This window comes from Amblyomma mixtum, chromosome 3 (genome assembly GCF_055824585.1).
Source record: "Amblyomma mixtum isolate Tamu chromosome 3, ASM5582458v1, whole genome shotgun sequence".
In the NCBI taxonomy this organism is placed as follows: domain Eukaryota; kingdom Metazoa; phylum Arthropoda; class Arachnida; order Ixodida; family Ixodidae; genus Amblyomma; species Amblyomma mixtum.
The window spans coordinates 371,259,924-371,286,835 of record NC_143014.1 but is presented as its reverse complement, the minus strand read 5'-3'; the positions used below and the strand labels follow the sequence as shown (position 1 = coordinate 371,286,835).

Here is a 26,912-nt window from a genome sequence, read left to right as displayed (position 1 = left end):
GTGCTATAGGATAAAACAATAAGATTTGTCCTTGTAATTGAAAGCAAAGCAGACGATCCCTTTTCCACGCGCGCCCATTTCAAATGCGAAACCAGGGATGATATTGGGCAAAGATCTTAGGAGCATCAGGGTGGCCTCATTGGTAGCTCGCGCTAGGAATGGTGGACACAGCGCCTTGCGGCCGCAGGCACTTGGGAGGCTAGGACTCTGTTGGGAAGCACGGTACGCATACCCTTTTCCCCTGAACTTGTGACGTTAAACTTCGCCGGTAAACTGAATACATAAATCCTATTCAAGTCAGCGCTCCTTGGTTGCTCTTCTGATCTGCGTCTACTACCCTCCGGCGCTCGGCGCCACCCTATTCAGGCAAGAATGCTGCTGTCTGCATACGTGGTCCTCGTCCTTTCTCAATTTCTTGCTGTTTTTGCGCACAAAAAAAGTTCCGCAACTTAGTAGGATGAAAATTCAGGAAAAGTATACTGTGCACAATGTGCGACATGAAATGAAAAGAATAACACAATTCGCACAAGTGGGAACTTCGTGTTCTGCGAAATCGTCCGCTCGTAACGCTCCTAAATGATGGACATTTGCAGCTTTCGAAGATATTAGTTAAGAGAGGAAACCAGTTATGTTGCCATCACGGCTGTGCTTTTCTACACGTGTCTGCTCTGTTGCTCTAGACTGCGTGACATTGCCGCTAAATTCTATAAACTACAAGCCGACAGAATTATTCTCCAAGCCAATCGAAGAAACAATTCTACAAGCCGACAGAATTATTCTCATGGAGCTTCATTGTAGAAGCACCTGTTCCGCCTCTGGACTAGTATATCGAAGTAGAACGTACTTTTCTAACCGCATTAAACACCTTCTGCGGCTTCAAGAAGAAAAGGAAAAGCCCTATATAATTCGAGGCTACTTCTGCACATTCCATCGAAGCAAAGTTCGATATAAGACAAGATAAAAAGAGGAAAGCAGTCAGGGCGTACAAATTTTTAGCAAGCATTAAGTGCTGGCGCAGAAACTCTACAAGTTACGTAGAGATGCTGTAGTGCATCTTGGCTGTCTAGCTCGTAGCGTCTGCATTGCTCTTGAGTAATTTGTCGTCTCGGTAAGTTGCGTGTAAATGTCCTGAAGCATTCCGCAAGTTTCACACTTCATCGCGCAGCTTCAACGCAGCCTCGCAGAGCAATGCCTCCTTCCTCAGCTATGCAAACCTTAGCTCAACTAACAATAGGTAATATCAATAGTAATAATGTTAAGCTATAATTCAATCATTTACATCTTTCAACATTTATTGTGTGTACATACCTAGCCTGTAAATAAATATTTTTGGGGTTTAATTACAAGGGTCATGCAAAGGTTAGGACCGCACCGTCAAACACATGAATGCCATAGATACTGCCGCAGCATATTAATACTAAAAAGCAGCAACAAAGATACAAAAAACGAAGACAATAATAGCTCGAAGAATAAGAGTGATAAGACTGAAATAGATATAAAACATTCAGTATAGTAAGTAGTGTAGGGTATTGATAACTGGACAAACATCAAAAAGATACAAAAGCAAATAAGACACTAAGTGATCTTTCAGGAGCACCCAACACTTCATTAGGAAGCACATTCCTGCCATTAACATTATTACGGCACTGGTAAGCTGTACTTAGCGTTATCGCTGCCGAGCGAAATTTAATGCGGCTCCGTAATGAACAATGTTTTGTCAATGCCAGTTTTATTAGTGTTTATATTGCAAAAAAATTTAAATCGTAATCTGCGGGCAGAAAGTGTTCGCAGCCTCAGAAAGTGAAATTATTTATTACAAACCATGCGGCTTATTTCTGGAATCGCTCTAGTTCATCTATCAGGTTTATTTCTTTGCATAGACTCCAGGCTACTCTTGTTTATTCAATACTAGTGAAGTATATTTTATTTCAGGGCTGGCAAAGCATGCTTTCAACCTCCTTGAAGGAAGTAAAAAAAAAGCCAAGGTTTTGCAGTAATTGAATAAACATAATTACACCAGTGGAGCATGCCAGGAGACGTAACCACGGGGTATTTAACATGCTGTGTGGTTTTAACTACCATATTATGTACTTAATATGAGCCAGGGAACCTTTTTTCCCTCCTTTGTGTACTGCATATCATAACATGTTTCAGTATTCAAAGTCATCTGCCACCGCTACTCCAGAAGAACACTTCTTCATGTTGGCGGTGCAAAGCACTCATACCGGAAAAGCGTTTCTCGCGACACAGTCGCCAGCATATGGTCTGGTAGTCGACTAAGAGCCTGCTACCACGTCACTGATGTGAAGGAGAAGCAAAAGCGGCTCAATACAGAGCCTTGAGGTACTCTTGATAGAGCGTAGAATGGAAGTTGACGACACTCCGTTCAGGACAACTTGCTGTTTGCGCAAGTGTAAAGATTCCTTTTTTCCATCTATGAATATCTTCAGCAATGCCTAACGATGGTCATTTTGAGAAATTCGAATGAAGCGAGACATCAAATGTCTTCCGACAGTCAGACAGAAGTGCCTATATTTGGTCACCACGGTCCAAACCGGATGCAATGCCGTGCGTAAGCTTGGTTAGGTGTGCTGCCCATGATAAAACCAAAAATTTGTTTACAGAGCTCAGGAGCAGTCAGAGCGTTTATGGTGGGGCACTTTGGCAGAAAAAAAGAAACAGGTATGAACAGGAAAAATAGAGGAAAAACAAAGTACCTACAATGAGAAGAAAGGATAGAACAAATGCAATATGGCAGCAATACGAGACAACTTGAAGCATAATATTAATTAGAGTAATACAAGAAAATTAGGAACATATTATGGGAGGTCAAAATATGAAGGCAAAAATATAAAGCAATGTCACAGATTGTATGCACACCAAAATAAGGCACGCTGAATGAGGGAACAAAGAAAGAAATGTCAGTCAGCCACGTAGTAGAATTAATATGTTGTTACAAGCGTGATTACGACTTCAGAAGCGGACACGCAGACAATGAAGTAGAGGGGCAAGTTGGTTTTTCGTGGGCTAACGTCTTCCTGCTAGCGGCTGCCTGTCTCGGTGTGTCTGTGTCTCCAAGTGTAAAGTTTAAGACGTTACAGTTTGGTGGAGGTACTGGGTGTGCAGTCGTAGAATTTCTTCAACCAGGCAACGTGCGTAACTTCACTTTGTGTGGAAAGTCGGCCAGTAAGAGTAAGCGCAAAGTGACAGTTCAGGTCACTGAGTTGGCCGACGATGACATTATGACCAGTGTAGTGTCGAAGCATTTTCTGGCGTAACCTGCGCTTTCGGACTGCTCATCAAAGCCAGACGAATTCGCCAGGAATATAGGTGATGTGGCGATAGTGGCCGTCGTAGCGAGCTTTCAACAGTTCTTGGGAAGCGAGAGTACTCAGGTGAGCAAGTCGGCGAGCCTCTTAGCCAGGCAGATGGTCTCCGCTAAACACGGATTGTGATCGGTAAAGAAAGGGGGAATGGTGTAGAGAGTCTGGCGGGAGGAACGCGGAGACAGGAAGGAGAAGGAAGTGTAGCCTGTTGTTTCATGTCTGGCAGTGTTGAAAGCATATGTGAACGGTAACACAGAGTTCGAGTCCTTGTGATTCGCAGTGACGTACATTGAAAGCATATTGGTGAGCATTTTGTTGGTGCGCCCCGTCAACCCATTTCTTTGAGCATTGTAAGGGGTCGAATGTCGGAAATGAAACGCGCACAAACGGAGGAGCTCCTCTATGACGTCAGTGGTGAACTGGCGGCCTCTGTCACTTATCACAACTAGTGAGTGTCCATGTAGCAAGATGATACAATGCAGCATGAAAAGAGAGACGTGGTGCGGCGTAGCCGCGGCAGGGGCGGCCGTCTGAATTTATATGAACGTATGCAAGCAGCAGCTGAGGACAAGAGCGAAGAACAAACAAACGAACGCTTGAACTAACTCATCAGAAAGGAAATCGTCCATGCAACTCAGCCTTTAATAATGACCGGGCATTGAATGTAAACTCTGTAAAAAGCCAAATACAAGCTTACTGAATTTCACTCGAACTTTTACAGCCAGTGGTGAAATTGGTACAGGTCTAGCGAGCAAATATGTGTGCTGTAGCCTGGAAGGTGGAGTAAAAGAAAGGGGGTTACAAGTATAACAGCTAAAGGAAAAGTTATCAGCGTGGCAAGTGAAGCGGTGCTTGGCTATATATATTGCCAAAAAAAAACGTCCTTTGTGCCGTGTAGATTATGTCGCTCTTTTTCCGGCATATGTTCAGTTGCATGTTCCGACGGAGGATGGCAGGTAGTCGTGTACAGTTTCAAGAAAGAACTAGTGTCCGTGAAATCCTTTGATAGTCGACAAATTCCCAATCGTCTTCTTTTAGAGAACGAATACAAGCAGAGAAGGTAAGTCTGCTATCAAAAATCATCCAAGGCATATAATCACAGATACACGCGCCAGAGGGACATCAAGAACTGTGAATTGAAGGCAATTTGATGACTTTGGCATGTATAGAATAATACATAGGTTTTTACAGTGTTCAGAAGAAGTTTTTTTTTTCCTTCACCATTTGCTGAACGCCTGGATATCTATCTGAAGAGCAGTACATTCACTAACACTGGTAATTTCTTGAAATATTTTGATATCGTCTGCATGAAGAAGAAAAGAAGAGTAGGTTATTGCAGTTGCGACTTCATTAACAAATAGTGCTTAGAGAGGGAGTCCAAGTACGCAACCTTGATGGACGCGTTAGCGCCAAAGGAAGCGAAGAATTTGTGACCATTGACGCTTAAAGTAACAAGCGCAACGCTGAAGGTAGCGACTGGACAAGATACGTCGTAACCATCATCAGCCTAACTGCCGGCACAACTGCAGGGCAGAGGCGCCTCCAGCTGACCGCGCCGCTGCTCCTGTCGCTCTCACCTTGACGATCGGCTCTCTTCCTCTTTACTGTTCTTAATTTCGATCCGCGTTTGTTCCCTCATCCATTGCGCGCTTTTCTCGCTGCACGCTCCTGACGCTCCTGAGTAATATATGTCATTTATATAATTATACGTACTGCCGCCCCTGTATACAGCTATTGCAGGGGGAGATGAAATAAACTTATTTCACAAATAACAAACAACAAAAAGAGTTAACATAGAATACGGTATGCCGCAAGAAATGAATATGGAATGGTAACACAGAGTACATAAATGATGCAGTAACATGAAATAAACTGAAACAGCACATGAGGTCTTATGGCATTGTTTTTATTAGCAACGACTTCAATGAGAGAGACCTTATTATTTCAAGGATTAAGTTCCAATTTTCAATTGTTCTCGGGAAAAATTAACTTATATTACGGTGGAAATGAAAAGATCTTCTTTCATATTCGCGCCCTGTAGTACAAAAAAACTATTGTTTACAGTGCTAGTTTAGCTTCTAATATGGCATTAAGCAATCTAATCCGGCACCTTGGGGTGAAACTTTGCCATCATCAGTTTCTCACCAGGTGACCACATCTCGCAAAATATTATTTATTCTGTGAAGTACATAGTGTTTTTCTTCAGAAGGATTCATCCTAATTTACTGTGGTTTACACTCTCTCGAGTGCATCCTTCCATGACTTCGTATCGGCGGTGAGTTGTTTTACATCTCTTGCTGAAAACGCCAACCGCGATCCCTCAGTTGTCTTCGACGAGGCGTATCTCGCTGGAACGTACGAACTTTGGGCGTGGGAACTGAATTGGACGCTGCGTTGTATTAAAGGCGTGAAATACAGCCTGACTACTAAGACTATATTATTATTTAGTTCGCCACTTTTTCCTGCGAGCAAACGTTATCCCGCTCGTTCATCATTGTTTCGTGGTACAGAGATACACAAAAACTGATGTATCCACTGATCGATAAATTGTAGTTAAAAATCTCCTGCAGCGTTTCTAACAGAACCGCTGAGGAATAGGACACCTTAGACACTACAAAATTACGTGTCATAAAATTCAGTTGGTTCCTTTGCGGCTAAACCTTGTCGTCAGCCTCCAAATTTCTGCCTTATAGGTGAGTATTTGCAGGATACAGTTGCTGTATACTTCCCTCTTGAGGGGTATTAGTCACCTTATATTGATTACCTGATAGTATCTCCCAAAGCATTCCTGGACCCCGGTCAAGGAAGGCTTCCGCATTAGCAAAGGATGGTTGACAACATCAAATGTCTTGTTGAGATCACAGTACACGGCGTCGACTTGCCACATACTGTGCACTTCTTCAAAAATTTTGGGTATTAAGCACGGTTTGTTAGTCTTTGTAGACTGGACAGCTAAGAAAGAAACAGGGTTGTTTAGGCAGCAGGGTGTTTTTTCCGATAAATGACAGGATTATGTGATTAGGTGGCTTCCTTGAAAATTGTGTGCAGTATGAGATTCAACTTCTTTTATCGCAGCGCAGAGGACAGAAGTAATCCCGTGATTTTCTTGATCTATTCTTGCACCAGAGTTAAAACTGAGCTGCACGCGCAGTCTTCCAAAGACTGGGAGTGCAGCAGACGAGATAAGAGAGAGAACCGGAGTCATACTCATATCGACAGCAGCAACGTGATCAGACCCGCTGGAAAAGGACGGCTGCACGTAAAAACAGCATTCTTCGCTCACTGAAGTCTATAGGTGCAGAAATGCAATGAGGCCATATTCTGCGCGAGGTCATTTCGCTTGTAACGAAACTATCCGCTTCCCATTAGCACTTGTGGAATTTGCGCTACCTCGGCTCACAACGCCTAGCACCTTTAGATATATTGTTGGGCATGTTTTTGTCTAAAGTCCACCCGCGAAGTAGCACCAGCTAATTCCAATAAAGAATCATTGTATACGTTGATGATCATGATAAGCCTAACTACGTCCACTGCACGCCAAATCTATCTTCTATACCTCTAAGGAACCCTGCCCTCTGCCAGCTAACCACCCTTTTCTAGCAAACTCCCTAATCTTATCCCACCTGACTTTCTGCCGACCCCTGCCACACTTGTTTTCTCTTGGAATCTTGTTAGTTGCCTTAAGAACCTCGGTTATATATTGCCTTCGCGTATCACATCCTGCCCCTGCCCATTTTTCTTTTTTATTTCGAGTAGGATGTCGGTGACTGCCGTTTGTTCCCTGGCCCCTTATGCTCTCTTCTGGTCCCCTAGCATTACACCTACCAGTTTCCTTCCCACAGCTCGCTGCGTTGTCCTTACTTAAGTTTAACCCTTATTGTTAGCCTCCACGTTTCTGCCCCAGAGGTGAGTATCGGTAATATGCATGACTTGCTCGTGACGCCACGTCAACTTCGGCCGTAGTGTCAACACCATGCTAGAGCAAGCGTGCGGCGCTCCTGCGTTGCTTGATCGCGTGCGGTATAGTGTCGCTGTCTCTCAAAGCGTTTTCTAATCGGATGTCGATGCTTCTCGCGAGAAATGCCACCCGTTTACAGTAAGTCTGCGTTCAACGGGGTATATTAAGCGGGGCTGATCGGGCCGGCACTTGATATCAAGAAAACGGGAAACTGGGCAATGATGTGGACCAGTACTTGTTGCGACTGGGCGTGGATATGCCGTGTACGTCATCGCGTTGTCTGAGGTTTCGCCCAGAGACGTGGTCAACTACCTGGTTTCCTCTTCTAGTTTTTTGACACTAGAGAAAATGAAAGAACACAAATCTCCTGAATCCCATAGCTACTTCACAGGCGTTCACAAAACTCTGTCGGCGAAGCACTTGCAAGAAGAAAAGGTGCTCCTCCTACTATGGGAGGCTAGCTGGAGCCTCCGTTTTCAGTCTGGGATTTTGTGTAGGACATTCAACGCATTCCCTAATTCTTCAGTGGTGCGTGCGGGAGACACCCGACATAGAAGCTCGGCGTAGAGAGGAAACAGAAGCAAATTTTTTGTAGATTGGGTTTAAAAATCTCCAAAGAACAAAGCTGGCAGTTTGCGCCAGTATTTTATGGCTGGGACGATGCAGACTGTGTGCGCTTGCCATGCCTTTTTTTACATGTCTCTGCAGTGTGTACAGCATGTGTGTTTTAATCTCACCAGTTGAATTTTTCCTTGATTAGCTCTGCAGGTGAACCACTCACAATTACTCGGGCAACATCCACTGAAAGTGCGGATCCTTTGTAAAGTAGTGTCATGGTTACTGCGCACTGTACCTGATAAGCCTGCTCTCATGTTGGTGTCTGTTTTCTGTGGACAATGGTGTTAGGATTAGAGACTCGGTTAGATGCACACAAAAAAATATTTGGTGCCCACCTATGTGCAAAAGGTCCAATTCAAAAGACTGAAAGAGGTTGATTTTGCATTTGCGAAAGGCTAAAGACAGCAGCCTGATGATAGAATTGAAGCACCTCCGCATACAAGAAAGCGACTAAACAGAGATTGGATGTGCCGCCAGCCTTAGCTACAGAGGTGTTTTCGAGAGAAGTGCTGCTTTTCCTGCGATTTTTTTTCATGCTGTCAGGCCATTCCGCTGCCTTCGAGGAGCCAGTGCCCAAAGAGCCAGCACACCTTAGACATTTGTACGCAGATTATGCCTTGGCAGATGGACTCGACACCCTCGTTGACAAGGCGAACAAATTTTTAAGCACAATTCGTGTCACCGATGAAACATTGAAGTTAACTGAATCCAAAACCAAAAACCAGAAAAATTCACCTGACTTTTTCGAGCTGGTAGAGTAACAGCATCTGTAATGGAAATCGTGTGCAGAAGAGCCCTAGATAATCCTTGCTTGTCATTACTGAAATCGGTATGGTATCCAGAAAAGTCACACAAGACTACTGCCATTATATGGGGTTTGGAGCATGAGCGGGTTGCACCGAAAACAAATGAAGATCACTACAAGCGGAAGCACAACAACTTCAGGTGTTCTAGGTCTGATATTCACCTCAGTGCCTCATATCCATTTGGCCCGGGCGTAGCCGAGGGAAAATGCCCTTATTTCCTGCGCAATGCCATCTCATTTACCAAGGCTAGTTCATGTTTGACTGAAATTAATGGAGCTCTGTAGCTTCCTAAACAGCACGGGTAGCATTATAAAATTCAAGGCCAGATGACTATATTATAGCCTCCCACATGACTGCCTGTTAAAGCGTGTGAAAAGGTACATCACAGATGATAATGACGAAGTGGCGTTCGTAACACAATGCGGGATGTCTGTGGAAAACTTCCTAGAACTGGTACGGTTTTATTTGCATTCCACTTTCATAGGGTGGCAAGGCAAGCTATTTGCGCAGAAATCAGGAGTGTGCATCGGGTCCAGCGTCGCCCCGGTCTTAAGTGACATTTTTCTGTTGTACGTTGACAGGGATCTGGAAAAGAACCTGTCTGGCCTACATCTCAAGACCGTCAGATATGTCGATGACTATCTTATTTTTGTAGAACGTGGGCGTTTTCCGGCTCGAATGTTTGACATTCTAAAAGTGTTCAGGGAGTGTGGGTCGGGGTTACAGTTCACTTTTGAGCCAGTTGACGACGAACTGCAGTTTTTAGACCTGCGGCTGCATTTCGAGCAGAACCATGTTTGCTGGAAGTATAACCCGAGGTCGTCAAAGACACTTCTTAATTCTCACTCCGGTCATTCCAACTTGGTAAAAAATAGCATAATCAGTTCCTGCTTGCGAAGTGCTTTGACCAAATCCTGTCATCACACCATTAAAGATAGCTTCCAGACCCAGTTGTCTAGGGTTAAGTTTGCTGGATATCAAGACCAGATGATAGCAGGGGCGTGTTCTCGGTTAATTCAGTCATTAAAACGTCAGGCCACTCCGCTTACGACAGATGTACAGCCTGAAAAGAAGAAATTTGCCGTTTTGCCATATGTACACCGCGTCTCCCACGGACTAAAGAACGTAGCAAGTAGGTACAAAGTTGGCGTGTTTCTTTCAGCCCCCGTCAAGCTCAAACAGATATGCCCTGCCATTGAAAGAAAGAAAGAGGCCAAGAAGAAAAAAGAAGGTTGTGGCGTTGCGCACAGGGATAAGTTTGTGGCCTGTAAAACATGTCTTGTATACAGTGTACCCCTTTCCTGTGGAGCGCGTTACATTGGTCAGACCGGGCGTTGCCTTAACAAGCGCCTACAAGAGCACAGGAACAACTTAAACAATGGTGATGACCTTTCACATTTGGTCAAACATTGTCTAGAATGTAAAGTCATGAAAAAGAAAAAGAAAAAATGCACTGCATTATTCAATCAAACACGTGTACTATACACCCACAGTGATCAGACGACACGAGAAGTTGTCGAGGCTTTTCACATCGCAGGGGATCAACTGAATTGCGTCAGCAAACCATCTGTTTTCCTTTGCGATAAGGAGATGAATTTTCTCGGGAGCACCTGACGAATGTTGCGTTTCATGGTTTTTAATTTTTTGTGTTGTTTCTTCCCTTTGATTGTTGCTTCATATATGAAGGTTTCAGTGAATAAACCTTTTAGTATCGAGTCAGCGCTCGTCCTGTGTCCCTTCTTTTCTTGTCCCTTGTAGTTCGCGCTGTTTACATCATGAATATCTACCAACTCGCCCAACTGAACGTTTTGCTAGACTCTATGCAAGGTGGACTATTGTGACTTCATTGTCTGAGCTTCGAGCCTCTGTCACGTGCAAAGAATTAAAGAAGGCGAACATATCTGCGATTATTTGTTTTTAACTGCAAGAAAATTTTTCACCAAACTAATTCTTCCTGAGCTCTTCAGCAAGTTCTACACACGGCAGCGGAGAGCTCCAGCGGAGAGAGGAAGAGGGGAGGCGGTGACGTGGAGGCTAGGAGACGCTAGTCACTCCCTTCTCGTGCAAAAAGCGGCAGTTTCCGACTCTGGGGCCGAGTTTACAGCACCCCCTTGTTCGCTGTAACCTGGTGTGGCAGCAGAGGTGTTCGTTTTATCTGAGACGCAGTGCCATTGCCCTAATTTATATTTTGATAGCGCCACCAATCTTGTTCGTAATAAGTAAGCATTCATTATAACTGCGGCCGTTATAAGTTTGGTTTATGATGCTTAACGTCCGAAAGCGACTCAGGCTATGTGAGGCGCCGTACTGGAGGGCTACAGATAATTTTGACCACCTGGGGCTCTTTAACATGCACCGATTTCGCGAAGTACACGGACCTCTAGCATTTCGTCTCCATCGAAATGGGACCGGCGCGGCCAGGATCGAAACACGCGTCGTTCGGGCCAACAGGCGAGCACCATAACCACTGAGCCACTGTGGTCCTATCGGTCGTCGTAAGTGGGCTCGATTGCATTGCCTTACCCCTTACAACGCTCCCTCAGCCATCGTAAACTGCTGTTCCTTTCCGAGGCTGTTGAACATTACTTCTCTATCTGCATGCATATTAAGTTTTCACCCACCGTTCTCATTTGCCTGTCTAATTCCTCAGTCATGCTTTGTAATTCTTTCCTTGAGTAATTAGCAAGACGATTCCATCAGCGAATCGGAGATTACTAAAGTATTCCAAACTTTTACAAGTCCAGTTCCATTAATACTTTCCGTAAATACGCTGTGGATGGTACCTGAGAGATTGCGTCTCCCTTCCTGACAGTCTTCCTGATCACTTTCCGTATGAAATACTTATGGTCGTTCTACAACCGCCATAGGCATCTTCGATAACTTTACGTACTCCTCCTTACACTTTCCGTGCACAGTGCCTGCAAGACTGTTGAGCTTTCGACGGAATCAAACGCTTTCTCGTAGTCTATAAAGGGTATATAATAGCGCGAAGCTTTGTAATTTTCGTGTTTATGCTAAAAGACGCTTGCGCGTGGCTTATAAGTTTATTGCTGACAATAGGTACGACCGGACTTATCTGGAATGCTTGTAACCGTGCGCAGCTACTTCTACATTGTTCGGGATAGTTCTAGGTTCTTTCAGCGCCTTGTCGCGAAAGTTCTTCGTGAGCTTTAAACTGAGTGCCCTCGATAACGGCGGTGATTGTATTATTTGACGACCACCGAGGAAGTTTGATGCTATCGCCGCCGCCAAGCTGTTAAGTTCTTTGTGGGCGCAAGTCAGCCATATAGATGAACCAGATAGAGTTCGTTTCAGTGACATCTAAGCCTACTTGTCTGTTGTCCCCGCCATTGTCACCAGCAAGTGACAAGGTATAGGCTGTCTGTATTCGGCGCATTTATCTATCACCTGATTTGTGTTAGTTACATTTTGCTTATTGATGCATTTTACTTTCACCTCTTATTTTCCGTTGTAATTCAATCTGCACCCTGCACAGCAATAGTGAGGCGTAGCCCATCACCTCTGGGCCTATTTTCATCACTGCGAAAATATAGCCCGTATATGTTCCCGATTTCGTGGTCGCCAGCTGAGATTCATTCAACGTAAAGAAACTGAACATCCTTGAAAAGTAGTCGATGAGCCAGCAGCAGCTTTCATTGCGTCCTGTCGGCGACTGCATCGGCGTTCTCCGCCGACAATGCCTCCTCTCCATGAGACGACCTTAGAGGGACTGCATCAATAGGATTTCGATTACAAAGTCTCTCAGCAAAAGAGCAGTTTTTGTACTCTAAAAACTAAATACAGGTGTGCCCACGCATCACCGGCCGATTTCGCAAAGAAAATGTGCGCGTCGACACCAATTCTCGGATGCGCCGCGGTGGCTCAGTGGTTATGGCGCTCGGCTGCTGGCCCGAAAGACACGGGTTCTATCCCGGCCACGGCGGCTGAATTTCGATGGAGGCGAAATTCTAGAGGCTCGTGTACCGTGCGATGTCATTGCACGTTAAAGAACCCTAGGTGGTCGAAATTTGCGGAGCCCTTCAATACGGCGTCCTTCATAGCCTGAGTCACTTTGGGACGTTAAAACCCCAATAAACAAAACCAAACCAATTCTCGGGGGCGAATACCAGAGGCTACGCTACATTGCCATTCACTTCAAACCGGTCGAAACCAGTCGTTTTCAGAATCGACCGGCGGAACTCTATTCAATGCTAATTTTTCACCGATAGACTCCTCTCTTGCTTCCGAACAAAAGGTCATCATAGCCATTAGCAAGTAACTATTTTTTGTTCCTGAAAATAATTCACTGAAGTTGACCTCAATGCCCCTTCAGTGTTAGTTTCATCGGGTTTATGGCACGTAAGCAACTAAGGCGCCATACGTATGATCTTACCGAAGATAAAAGTCTAGAACTGCTCTTCTTGACGACCCTAAGGACACATACACACAAATCAGGATCTGCTCATTTACAGTGCGGGCGGTCACTCCACATGCTTTCCCACATCTGCTTTCAAGGCCGCTAACATACCAGAAGCCCGGTGGGGAAGGGTTGATGGCGCGGAGGGCGAAAACTATTTGCGGAAGGGAGAAGCGCGGGATTATGGAGGGGACGAAAGGGCCGGTGAAAGACCGGGCTAAAAGACCAACCAGGAAAGAAATAGTGGTGAAAAAAATTACGAGGAACTTCAGCGGCTAAGGTGGTGAAAGGCGAAAGCCTGAGTGCTGCATTCTGCTACGCGATTGTTCACTTCACATTCTGTTGGTGCATTAATTAACTGCCAATTAGTGACGCTTAATCTTTGCCTTGAGGAGTGGAACACGACAGCGTGTTGTAGCGCTGCCAGGGAGTCCACGGAACGCCACCACCCGTTCGGCGCTATGGTTTGGCCTTTGAACGCAACGCTTTTTGAGGAAAGGAAATGGCGCAGTAATTCTCTGTCATCTCGGTGGACACCTGAACCGCACCGTACAGGAAGGGAGGAAGTGGAGTGAAAGAAGAAAGAGGGGCCGTAATGAAGAAAATGAAAATTGTATTTGAGGAAAGGAAATTACGCAGTAACTGTCTCACATATGTCGGTGGACACCAGTCGAAAATCGTATTTGAGGAAAGTAAATTGCGCAGTAACTGTCTCACATATTTCGGTGGACACCCGCCAAAATTCGCGCGGAGGGACGTCACGACCATTTCGACCAATCTGAAACGCGGACAAATTTACTAACACGTCTTGGTCACGACAGTATGAGCCATTAAAGGCTTTCGCCTTAAAAGTAAATTTCTCTCCCGAGGTCAGATGCCGGAATACGAAAGCACGGAGCGTACCCGAAGAAAGCAACAATAATAATAAATAATATAGTTGACACCCTTTCAAAGGGTTTTGTAAGCACAATTCCTTGTGCATTTGTGGTAAGAAAACAAAGGAAGAGACTAAAAGAACACACGTCATTTTTTAGCGGCGCTTCACTGGCGATTCAAGCCAGACAAATATGCGAAACATCCGACAGGTCGAAGCGTCGGCTTAGAAAATGCTTAATTTTCTTTGCGTCGGGTGTCGCACCTTCTACATTAATTCCAATTCACACGCTCATTACAAAAAATATGCGGTAAGCGAGAAACATAAGTGTTATCGGCTGGACCCCGTCCATGCTTTAATTAATCTGGCTTAGGCTTTCTCTCCTCTGATTTTGGCTATGAGATTCACGCCTAACAAAATGCTCATCGCGGTTCCAAGTGCGCATAGTTACAGCGCCATCCAAGAGCTTCAGCACTTTCCACAGCGACCAGTTCATCTTGCTGCGTGGCGCCACGGTTAAAATCTATTCTCGCCTAAGGCTTAATTCGTCTGGCGCATAACTGTTCGCTGAGCCCCAGGGAGGCGCGGTGGAGGTTATTTATGTTATCGCAATATCGGACGGTTATTACGCGCGCGCAGAACAGATAAGGAGGCGGACGTCGATGAGAAAATAAGAGCCCGCTGATGTTTATGATTCGATTACGGTGAAATTAATGTAGACGTGTACTGCTCAATAAAGCATGTAGATTAGTTCCCCCTGAAAAATTATCAGCGGACTGAGCTAAGCGGACTAAGGCAGAAAAGCAAAAGATGCGAAGGAAGAGTGAAACAGCTTGACGAAGGCACTAATGTTGATTAATAATCAAAGCAAGAAAAACGGCTCTCACCTAGGAAAGCTGGCTAATAAGTACACCGAGTGTATGCAGGAGCGGTGGGCGTTATACCCAGTTTCACATGCGCGCAATTATTATTGTTTTTTTGCCCCATCGCCACTAGCCGCATTGCCTAATAACTACCGACGTATTGCACGCGGAGTGACTAATTCCGCACTGGTTTTCACTCACCATCAACGGAAAAAGATTTGAAGAAAATGGCGACCGATAGGCCATGTTCAGCATGAGCATGTTGTGATGATGCCCGAGGCTCGCGCGACTATGGCTCGCAGAGCAGCACAGCGATATGTCCACATCTTGAGGCGAAATGCCAAGGCCCATACAACAGCGATACTTCAAGAATTGCAAACAACAGCACAGTTTCATAAATTTACAAAAGAAAGGAGAACGCAAATAATATTCGGCGCTCTTTATACCGGCAACAATGGACCACCGGCTGACAAAATTCTTTAGGGAGGAAGATAACTCGTCTTCTAAACGCCGATTCGGTAGAAACAGCATCTGTGTGCAAACCAAAACGACCAGTTTCACCCTCAGCCGCTACTCGGGCTCGTTCTGTGTCGCGGTCTGAGCTAAAGTGGAGCTGCTTTGCGCTGTTTCTGTTGGGATGGCAACTTGTCAGGGCCACGTACAGTGCTCGCGCCCCTTGGCAGCATTGAGTAAACTGGCTCGCTTTCTATTCAGCAGGAAGCCTTGATTCGTGCAGCTTCACATAGCCCCCACTCAGAGGTCAAATGAGTGACAATAGGTTTGCTCAGCTTTTTTCCCATCCAGGAGAGGGCCATCAACCATCCCAATGAAAATTTCTTGTACTTTCTAGATTGGTCGTAAAGGGGTGAAAAGCTTCAACGGAAACTCTTGCCAGCGCACTCCAGGTCCGGGCTAAGGTATAGTGACCAGCGCAGAGGCACTGCTTTCTCAAATGTCTGTGATGCCGACGTGCCGCGCTTTCCTTCGCAGTCAACTAGGTCTGTGCGGCCAAGCTTACGACCAGATCTACTTATTCTGGAGTTTTTCTCTCGGCATTCACATCGTTTGGCCACCAGCTGGTGGAGCTTCAACCCCAACTCTCGCAGAAACTAAACAGTAAATTTTACAGCGCCGACGAGGGACGCACGACGACCGCACGGCCCGGAACTGGTTGTGCTCGGACCATTCAGACAAAAATTCTGAGGACGCGAAAGAAGCCTTAAGAGCTCATTGCGATAGCGTTGCTAACTATGCGGTATGTGGTCGCCGGATAAAGCCCCTAGACTAAAGCACTGAACTAAAGTTCCTCAACGACCGAAGGGTAGCGCTCCCGGCTCGCGACCCGAGGGGAAGCGGTTCGAGTCCCGGCTTGCTCATTTTTCTTTCTAGCGCGGTTGCTTTGTTTTCTACGAGGCACTACGTAATGGTGGTGGCTGACGTCACGATCTTGTAGACCAATAAGGAATTGCGGAGTGATGTCGTCCGTGTTGTACTCTGCGATCGTTGTGTGGTTCTTGAATTGCTCGTGGTAGGTCATGCGGTTGTGGCGCCACCGCTGACACCGCCAGGTGTTTCGGCGAACGTTCGCTCCAACGCTATCGCGTTAAAATTGGGGGTTTTGGAATTTCGTCACCCTGCCGATTGTTGGGACAGGGAAATAACGGGGTGGCAGTGCGCAAGCGCTGGATAGTAACGCCCCTCGGGGTTTAGTCGTACTCATGCGCCCTAGCATCCCGCTATACCCCTAACCCCCAATCCATATGGGCCCTCTGTTTAAAACCGTCCTAATCACTGTGTTGCAATATGCCACAGCACATGCACCAAGTGACGAAGAGCCACGTCCTTCCGCTTTCAAACGAACCCTAACGTGAGCGGGTTGCTCTTCTCCGAGGGAAAGATATTCGCACCGTGTTTGTTAATTGCATTTTGTTAGATTTATTTGGGAATTAGAAAAATGTTTCTTCTCTTCCTACATCAAGTATACGCTGTTACTTACGTTAGCTCTAGCCTGCTTTTGCTTTGGTTGACAGTGCTGTAAAAGTTGGTTTCGTTGCCTAACCAACCGCGTTGATTTTATGCTTTAGTTCACAAAAAGTTTGGCACATGTTTACAATGGTGTATTGCGCGTAAGATCCCACTATCAATGTCTTAGTGGATTCAAAAATTCTAAATATACCACTGTAGTGCTACAGAGTGCCGTTTGCTTTTTTAAATTCATTCTTTAGTACACGTGACACGCTCCCAATCCTTGCAGCGAAGACGGCACCGACTAGCGACACACTCGTAGCTCAAGAATACGCGATGAACATTTTGAAGCCGGTGCTACTGCAACGTGGCTCTCATGAACATGCGCTAGTTAACTATATACATTACGTGAACGTTTGGCCCAGATAACTGTGTTACATGACGCAACACTCCGCTCAGATTAAAGAATTTTTTTGCACTAGCATAGCTCGCAGGTAAGAGAATTCACGAGTTCAGCCCCTTCGGAAGCTGTCTGCTCTTGTTTGTTTAGTTTTTTTTCTCGCGAAAAAGCAGCCGACATTCTGCATTTATTGAAGGCAAAGCATGAACGCTTCTGTAGTTGCGCTCAGTCAAGACTGCCGAATAATACGAGGACGTGTGTCGCAGGGTAACTCCTCGTATGAATTGAAACTAGGAATCATTAACTGTCGAAGTTAATTTCGTCGGAGTGATTGTTTTTTGATCAATCCAGTCCTGGCTTTCATCTCGCCGCAAGGGCCACTTTTATTTTGTCAGCCAAAAATTATGATTTCAGTAATTTCACCTCTCAGATTGCAAGCTTAGCACGGTAACTGATGCCAGTTTTCGCGCGTCGTGGAGACGCTTTCACTGTGAGCCATGGGAATCATTCGGCTGCCATTTGTGACGTGTAAGCAAGCAGCTCCCAAAAGTCGGCCTTTATAGAAATAGAGTCATCTGGACGACTTGGTAGTTATTCATTTCAACAAAGGGCGCAAAAAACACAAGGACAAAAAGAAAGATGGACACACGACGAGCGCCCGTAGTGCGTCCTTTCTTCATTATGTCCTTGTGCTTTTTGCGATGTTTGTTGTAACCGTCCTTCATGCTCGATAGCACCACGCAGTATATACCGGGCATTTCGCTAAGATGTTCCGCAATTTTCAAAAATAGGCTTTTAGAAGTGAGAAGAGCGCTTCCTTCGACATAGCATTGTCAGCGCCGTAGCCCATCGGAATATATATACAAGGCGTGCTAACAAGTAGGCAGGTTTACTAACATTGAACAGTCAGATTTATAACTTTACTGCTAGTCTCCTTATTTTTCAGAGGCGTGTAGTTCATCCTCAGTGATACCCATGCCAGTTTTTTTTTAATTAAAAAACGTGGACTGTGACTCAGGAAATTTTGTCTACACCGCGCCAAAATGCATGAGCTTTCAAGAAGCTTGCAGGTTAAGCAACCCCGCCACTGTGCAAAGCAAGGGAAATGAGGTGCTCCTTTGACATACATACGAAGCAAACTAACAGCCACCAAAACCAAGGACTATACCAGATTGTTTTTATTTTCTTTATTTTTAATTTGTAGTCTTGATGAACTGGGATTGTAATAGTGCAAATATTTTATCGCTTAAAGATAATTGCTTTGAAAGCAGCCGACAAATTTTGAGGCACATAAGCACTTCTTAGTATGTGTAAATGCGAGAGCTTTACTTGTCGCTGAGTGTGCCGCTGAGTTATGTCGCTGTGTTTTCTGCTGCGGCAAAATATTGCGGAGTTTAACGTTGCTGCGTTACGTCGCTGAGTGTCACGTCGCTGCTTGTGGGGCAGCGACAATGCAAGACGACAAATGACGCATATTGCTGTCGTTCAGCTGAGTTTTGTTTGTGGAGTTGTCATTAAAGTTGTGTCTCACCCACATTACACTGAATGCTGTTTCTCGATCACACCACTTTGCAGAGCGATGACAGCGCTTTTCCGAACTGTACCATTGTCTACATTTCTTTACAGATAGAGAAAGAGACTTTAATGAATAATTTCTTCCCAGGGTTCGTAGGAGAACTCCACCTCATAATCTGGGGGGATGTCGTAGTCATCGTCCTAAGGGTACCTGAAGTGCGCTGCATCTTCTATATCGTCGTCGTCCATGGGCTTCGGAGACGATGTCTGCGGATCCAGGTTGATCGACAGTTGCATGGCCTTGTGATCGGAGTAGTATGTCGATGCGTACCTCACTTTGTGCCCTGTGCGTGGCACGTTCTCGATCGCCAAATGGATTCCGGTGCGCTGTGAAGTGGTGATTGCATCGATTGGAGAGGCGAGTTTGAAACTTAGATCGGCACGCATCGCGCCGATGAAAGTTGGCGTCGAGCGTGCCTCCTGATTGGAGTCTCATACGAAGAGCATGGACGAGCCGCAGCGTAGAGCCAAAGGCAGATTCCTGCAAGGAAACGCCGGTCTCGTACTTCGTCGGCACCCCGAAACCTCTTTCCATTCGTCGCGGTAGTCGACTTGCCCTTCTTGGAGGGGAAGAGTCGCATTCCACAGTGGGAGGAGGAATGTTTTTCTCTCTACGACAGCGGCGCATCGTCTTCCAAACGCATATCGCTGAGGCGACACGCCACTGTTTATATGTACCGCATCATGTCAGGCGGGACGGTGGCCTCTTGCCCAGTGTATGCGGCGGAGGGGGCCAGCCGCTCCATCTTGAGCGTGGTCTGGTTTGTTATCCGACTGAGGGGGTATTGTATTGCTAAACCAGGAGGCGCAAGGTTGCCCCAAAATCTGCTTCCATCCACAGGGGAAGCAGATTTGCCTTTCTCGGAGGGGGAGAGTCGCATTGTGCAGTCAGAGGAAGTTTTTCTGTCTCTTGCGGTGCCACTTTCAAGAGAGGTGATGACATCATGCACGTCCCGGTTTTCTCCCAGGGATTTATGACGACGGCGGGATTTTCCCTCAACTAGCCAAGTAATGCGAGAGCTGCTGTCACATTTCGTGTCCGGCGTTCTACCAATTGAGCTAAGGAGATGCCAGTCCTATCTTCTGCTTTAGGGGGTATTCGTCATTCGTGTAACCCAACCTTGAAAGTGTTCACCAGCGCCATCCTCGTCCATAGCAGCAGACGTAGTACGTCCTGTATTACAGTGAGTATGATGTGTAACGCCATCGAACGGTGAGGGCTGAAGCTGTGCGATATCTGCACATATAAAGACTGCCAGAACCGATGCCCTCGTTAAGCTATTCAGAAGAAGGAAGAGATATGAGGTGCTCGTCATGACATACATGTCAAGGAAGCCAACAGCCATCGAAATCAAGGAGCAAAAGGGAATGATTTTTAATTCACTATTTATTCATGGTATTGATCAAGTAGTAGATTAGCAGTGTAATTATTTTATCGCTTAAAGATAATTGATTAGAAAGCATAGAGAAAAATAAGCACATGTACCCGGTGGGATCCTAACCCATGACCTCCGAATTTCGTATCCGCTGCTCTCCAACTGAGCTATGGCAACGGGTGCCCAATATTCTGCTTTCACGGGGTATTTATGAAGCGCGTAGGCTAACCTTTGATGGATGTATAGATGGGTGGAAGATAAGAGCATGCCCTTTGAAACGGTGTGGTGGCAGTTGCCACCACGCTCGGCTTTTTTTCTTTGTATTCTTATTTATCTATATTTTAAATTGGCCGAAAAAATCGCCGTTTTCTTTAAATACGCTTTCAGTCCTACACTGCTAACTTTATGTCACTTCTCTGCTCTTGAGCCACCAATCTTCCACCTAACTTCACCTCAGATTTATTTACATGACAATTATCATCTGTAGACCATAGGAGCCATGAAGAGTAAACTATGCTTCCATCAAGATCGCGATGGTTACCATCACATTCGAGTATCAGGTGTTCAATTGTTTCTACAGATTTACCGCACGCGACACATCTTTGATGTTTTTCGTTAAATTTCTTTTCGTAGCTGCGCGTTCCAAGATATTATGATCTAGCTCAAAGACTACGGCACTAACTATTGGGTGGTCTGCCTTTTCCAGTATCGATTTAGTTCAACACTATGATTCTATCACAATAAGTTAATCCAGTTTTTACCTTCCGCGTTTTTTACCTCTCGATTGATTTTCTTTCTCTGTCCTTGTGTCCTGCATACTTACAGGTTAGTTTAATAGTTATTTTGCGCCTTTGCGAGTCAACGCTCCTTCTGTATCAGTATTTGAATACCTTAGCTGCCCAAATATTATTGTCTAATTTTTTCAGGCGTTCTTCATATAATACCTTACGCTGAGCTTCCCGTACTTGTAACGATGCCCAGCCCATATAGCCTTGTACTGCCTCGTTTGTGGTTGTGTCCTGGGCATTTATTGCTAATCTTTTACTTCTAATCTCGAATGAACTTCTGCCCTTAAGCACAGAACCGCATTCAGGAAAGGAACACTGGTGGCATTATTCCTTTCCAAATACCTCTCAGTACTTAATATCTGTTGCACCCCCATAATGCCTTGTTTCTTTATCCCGGCATCTCTTCACCATTTTGCCCCAACAAACTGTTCGCGCTTTTCCGTCTAGATCTGTCCTTTGATTACCCATACGCCGAAATATTTCGATTCGGTCACTGTCATCTTCACACCTGAGTTAGTTGCGCTAAAACTGCAACCTAGAACTTCCCCTTCGTCTCCGCAACAATTAACCAGGCTTTGCAAATCTTCGCTGCTATATGCCAACAGTACAATATCATCGGCGTATATTAAAACTGAGAGCCTTTGATCAACTACCTTTCCGCCTAATCTGTACGACAGATTATAACCTAGATTACTTTCCTGTAGACTTCTTTCCATATTTATCACATAAAGCATGAACAGCAGCGGTGATAGAGGACAACCTTGCCGTATTCTTATGCATACCTCGACAGTTATCGTGCTTCTTATCCCTTAAAATGTAATTTCAACGTTATTATCTCGGTATATTTGCTGTAGGAAATCAATTACCTGTTAAGATATCCCTCATCAGAATCATTGTTCGATTAGGCACCCGACCCCGTTTGTACAGTGCACTGACAACATCGTGCAGAAGATAACGCGATCTTGCGGCAAGGCGTACTCTGGCCAAACGGGCCGTTGCCTAAATGAACACTTAGGCGAGCACAGCAGGAACGTTAGGGATGGAGAGTCCCGACATTTCGCACGTCACTGCTCTTTTCATAAGTGCCAACCTAGCTTTGAGGAATGCCTAGTGATAGGGAAAATTGAAGATACAAAGAACAAGAGAGATAACTGAAGCTTTTGCAATGGAAAAGGTTGCGACTGAAAATTGTGTAAGCAGTCATTTCTTATGACTATCAGCAAAAGGCATCCTCTTCTTGGACGCAGGGCACTGTACGAACTTGTAAAACTTGCTTACATGTTTTTTAGGTTTCTTTTTGGTTGCAATTGGTTTAGTTTTTTGTTTTCGGGATGTCTAATTTCATACCGTTAGCTTGACAACCCTTCATGTGGTTCCCCTGCTCTATGTTCGCACCTTGATAAACTCTCTAAACGCCAATAAAGCGTTCAGTGAAAGCCAGCGCTTGAGTTCTTTTTTGTCCCTGCTTTTTGCGCTGTATAAACTCACCTTTGAATAGCTGTTCCTGTCCGGACGGGCTTAACCTACTTTCTTCTCGGGCCCCTTCCACGAGGCTGGCGCTAGAGTATCCGCCAATATGGCTTTCCATGGTGGTGTCAGCCATTTTTGCATGCAAATTATTAGGCTGTTCTTGAAGTTTTCGGTTGAGTGTTCACCAGCGCCACCGTCGTCCACCGTATTACGTCCTTTATTAACTCCAGTGTGATGTGGGACGTCATCGAAAGCTGAGGGCGGAAGCTCTGCGAGAACCCTGTTATGCTACCGTTGGTATGAAGCCTACCAGAACCGAGGCCCTTGTTAAGCTACTGAACAGACAATGGAGTGGAAATGAGGGGCTCGTTATGACAGACATATGAAGGAAGCCAACAGCCACCGAAACCAAGGAGCATAGGGGAATGTTTTTTTTTAGTTATTTGTATACGAAATTTAGATATATAGAAGATATATACATTTAGATAGGAAGAACGGAGGGGATCCCATGCGGCGTGGTGCAGGTCGTGCGCCGCTAGCAAGAGGCACTGAGTGTAGTTTCGGCTGCCTTGTTGGGTCCATTTGCAACGTCCGTGATTGGGATTAGTTCAGCTGGGGCTCACTTTGCGGGCGTTGTTAACCCCCAGAAGAGCTGCGAGCGTGCGTTGCCCGTTGGTTCATCCGGGAGTAGCTTCGGAAGAGTCCAGACTGCGCACGGGAATCCGGCTGCAAAACGCGGCAAAAAGTTCCAAACTTGAGGGCGTTCTTAACAATATTCTCGAATAAAATGCAATAACATTTGTAAGTTGGCCCAGACCCCAAAATTTCAAAGCACCCCTGAATTTTTGGAAGCAGGCCCACCCCAGAAAAGGGATTAAAGTGCCTTAATGAGGATTAATAGTGAAATAATGCGGAGTTGTGTGGATTAGTGGATCTGATTAGTATATTCGCACATGACCATGCAATGAAAGGTACTCATTCTATCCTAGTAGCGGTGATTCATTATTTCAGAGTAAATACATAAAGTAAGGAAAAGATGTTCTTGGTGGTGCTGATGACGTCACGACTCTCTCGTCCAATCAGAGGAGCGGGATATTTTTTTGGGTGATGACCACCTAAACGCTATCGCATTACAAGTACAAACTGACAACAGCGATGTGGTGGGCTAGTTGGGCGCGCATAGCGAGCAAGACATCTTGAAGAACAAGGGGAAAACACAAATATGGCTAAGCTGACTAAGCCCTGACTTCCTCTCGATGCGAAGGGCGCCACACAGCCGCTACGGTTTCGTTCCCGATTCGGAACAGTGCGGACCCCCGCGGTGGAGGTGCGGCTCGGCGGGCCATCGCTGTTCTGGGGTGGCTGCCTTTAGCTATGAAGCAGGAAATGAAGATGTAAGTGTAGCCAAATTCTGGTGGCTAGCAAGCGCCGAAAATCAGGAAAGCCCGGCGGTCATTACCGAGCAGCCGTTAGCAGTCGCGGGATGCGTGAAATGCGGAGATATATCAAGACGGCAGGGGTTTCGAAGTAGCCGTTTGTTATCGGCGCACACTGTGAAAGGATTCTCGAAAACATTCCTTTCTGCTTATTGGTTGCCGTGGCTGTAGACTTCCTTCGTATGTACGTCATAACGAGCTTCTCAGTACCCTTCCCTTGTCTGCTCTAGTACCTTGGAGTAAGAGCCGATGAAGGCGGTGAAACTCCAGCCCTTCAGTAACGGTGTGAGGGTCGGGGTGGCGATATATGTCTTGGGGAAGGACCTCAGGTCGTCACCTGTGTTAGGGATCCTCGTCTCAGAAAGTCGGAAACACGGCAAGGGCAAAGTGGTGTTGGAAGTGCGCTTAGAGGCCGAGGGCGGCATATTTGCCTAAAATTAAGGGCTTACCCTCTATGAAAACCTGAAAAGGAGCTCGATTTTATCAGGATTATTTTAAAACCAACGCCGTCCCTAATCCTGACTTATTTCACAAAACCCGTTCCCATCAACCCATTTCCTAATTCCGCTCTCCTCCCGGGGGTAATTAGGGCAGTCTGACTCGGCTGTAGTGTCGGAGCAGTAGCTGTCCCCTCTTTCTTTTTTTTTTCTCGCATGTGGGCGGACCATCATAACTCCCTTGTCCTTCGGGACATAATTATTAACGTGACAGCGCTAAAAACGCGGCATCTGGAAACCCGGCATCGTCGTCGGCGGTGTCAGCAAAAACTCCCCAGCGAAATCTCCAGACGTGGCCAGGTGACGTCATCACATTATGTCTGCCGTGGCAGGTTTACACCTGCCACGGGATTCTGAGCAAACTGCCCACCGTGGCAGGGGGCTGTTGAGTTAACGACTTGTCGCGAGAGGCTGCTCGAGAAGAGTAACCTCACAAGCTCTACCAGTGACAGCCACCTGCAGAACAGTGGCGCATCGCTTAACCGCTGCGCCACTGCGCCAGTAGTTGTATGAGCGCTTCCAGCTTTGTTAACGTAGATAATGACCATATCCGCTTATGTAGTAATTGATCCATTAACGCTATTTTGTAATTCCCTTAAGGCTTGTCGTACGCGAATCATGCAGGCGAGGCATTATTTTTTTTCTTCGTTTAAGTGTCTCAACTATAAACATTGGGCTATGGGCAACCCTGCACAGGCATTATTGTGCCGGGTTGCTGGCCCGCCAGTTGGGACAGTACACAACTTACAACGCTTTGCAAGAACCAACAACGCCGGCAGCACTTGACCTCCACTATATACAGCACGTGCATGGAACTCATTCACACTCACCTCTGAACGGTTACCATGGAGTCAAGGTTATGCACCGATTACTGAGGGGTGTCCCATGAGTGATAGTGGCGAACAGGCAACAACTAAAATTTTATAACAAAATAATGAGGCTGTGCTTGCAATCTATAGCGAATACTATCTAAAAGATGTATTTGCAATGTACTGCTCGTTTGAAAAATCTCTGCCTCTCCCGTAACCGAGAGTAGAGTAAGCATGAAATGTTTACGGGCATAACACATTGGTTGTAGATGGTACTAGTCAAAATCTTGAAATGGGTCTAGTATTCAACACACCACACCACACCACACATACTATGCACATGGTCCATGTTCATAGTATGTAATCGTTTCCTGTGAGCGTCTGGGGAATCTCGTCAGCTGTATCCGGTTTCTGTTTGCCTTTCATCTTTGTAATCGTTGTTTTCATTCCTCGGTTATTTGTACCACTTTACCTGTGATACTGGTGACGTCACCAGTGGATTACGTCACACATAATTGATGACGAAGTAATGACAAATTACTAATTAGTGACTAATTACTGATTAATTACTAAATACTAATTAACTGCTAAGTAATGACGCTTAAGCTTCGCCTTTAGGAGTGGAACGCGGCAGCGTGTTGTAGCGCTGCCAGGCAGTCCACGGAACGCCACCACCCGTTCGGCGCGATGCCTTGCCCTTTGAACGCAAGGCTTTTTGAGGAAAGGAAATGGCGCAGCAATTCTCTGTCATCTCGGTGGACACCCGAACCGCACTGTACAGGAAAGGAGGAACGCCACCACCCGTTCGGCGAGATGTATTGCCTTTTGAACGCAAGGCTTTTTGAGGAAAGGAAATGGCGCACTAATTCTCTGTCATCTCGGTAGACACCCGAACCGCGCCGTAAAGGAAGGGAGGAACGCCACCACCCGTTCGGCACGATGCCTTGCCCTTTGAACGCAACGCTTTTTGAGGAAAGGAAATGGCGCAGTAATTCTCAGTCATCTCGGTGGACACCCGAACCGCACCGTACAGGAAGGGAGGAACGCCACCACCCGTTCGGTGCGTAGCTACCGGCGCTTGTGTGCCGGTCCTGTAGGAGGGCTTAGAGAGTCTCGTTAAATTTTGTACTGTGCCCGGATGCTCTCGTTTCGGTGCCCGGATGAGTGGAATTCAGTGCCCGGATGTTAGCTCTCGTTCTAAGGCGTGACGTCACCACACTGCCGACAACGGGAGCTAAAAGCATTTCATGCTTAAAACAACTGTACTGTAAGAACAGTCGCAAAAGTTCTTACAGCCAGTTCTAGAAATATATTTGTAACGTGTTAGAGCTATTACTCAAACAATACAATAACTTTTAGAAGACTGCTTTCAAACAATGTTTAGCTGCCACGGTGGCTCAGTGGTTATGGCGCTCGCCTGCTGACCCGAAAGACGCAGGTTCGATCCTGGCCGCAGAGGCCCGTGTACTGCGCGATGCAAGTGCACGTTAAAGAACCCCAGGTGGCTAAAATTTCCAGAGCCCTTCACTACGGCGTCCCTCGTATCCTGAGTCGCATTGGGACGTTAAACCCCCATAAGCTATGAATTATGCTAATCTAGAAACGAAGTATTGTTTATGGTACAACATGTAACATATTTATTGTTTTTTAACAATATAGCAACATTTAAAAGTCACCACTAGATTAATGTTTTCTTTCAATGTTAAACTAATCTTTCCAAAAAAAGTTAAAATG

The 26,912-nt window shown here is 45.8% G+C and overlaps 1 long non-coding RNA gene across 1 annotated transcript in view; it reads right to left on the bottom strand.

Moving 5' to 3' along the window:
- Positions 1 to 22,950: 22,950 nt before the first annotated feature.
- LOC149356766 (uncharacterized) overlaps positions 22,951 to 26,912 on the bottom strand; it is a 198,019-nt gene continuing 194,057 nt past the window's right edge. Inside the window, exon 4 of the long non-coding RNA XR_016291682.1 lies at positions 22,951 to 23,162. This is a non-coding gene — a long non-coding RNA (uncharacterized LOC149356766). The remainder of the gene's footprint in view (positions 23,163 to 26,912) is intronic.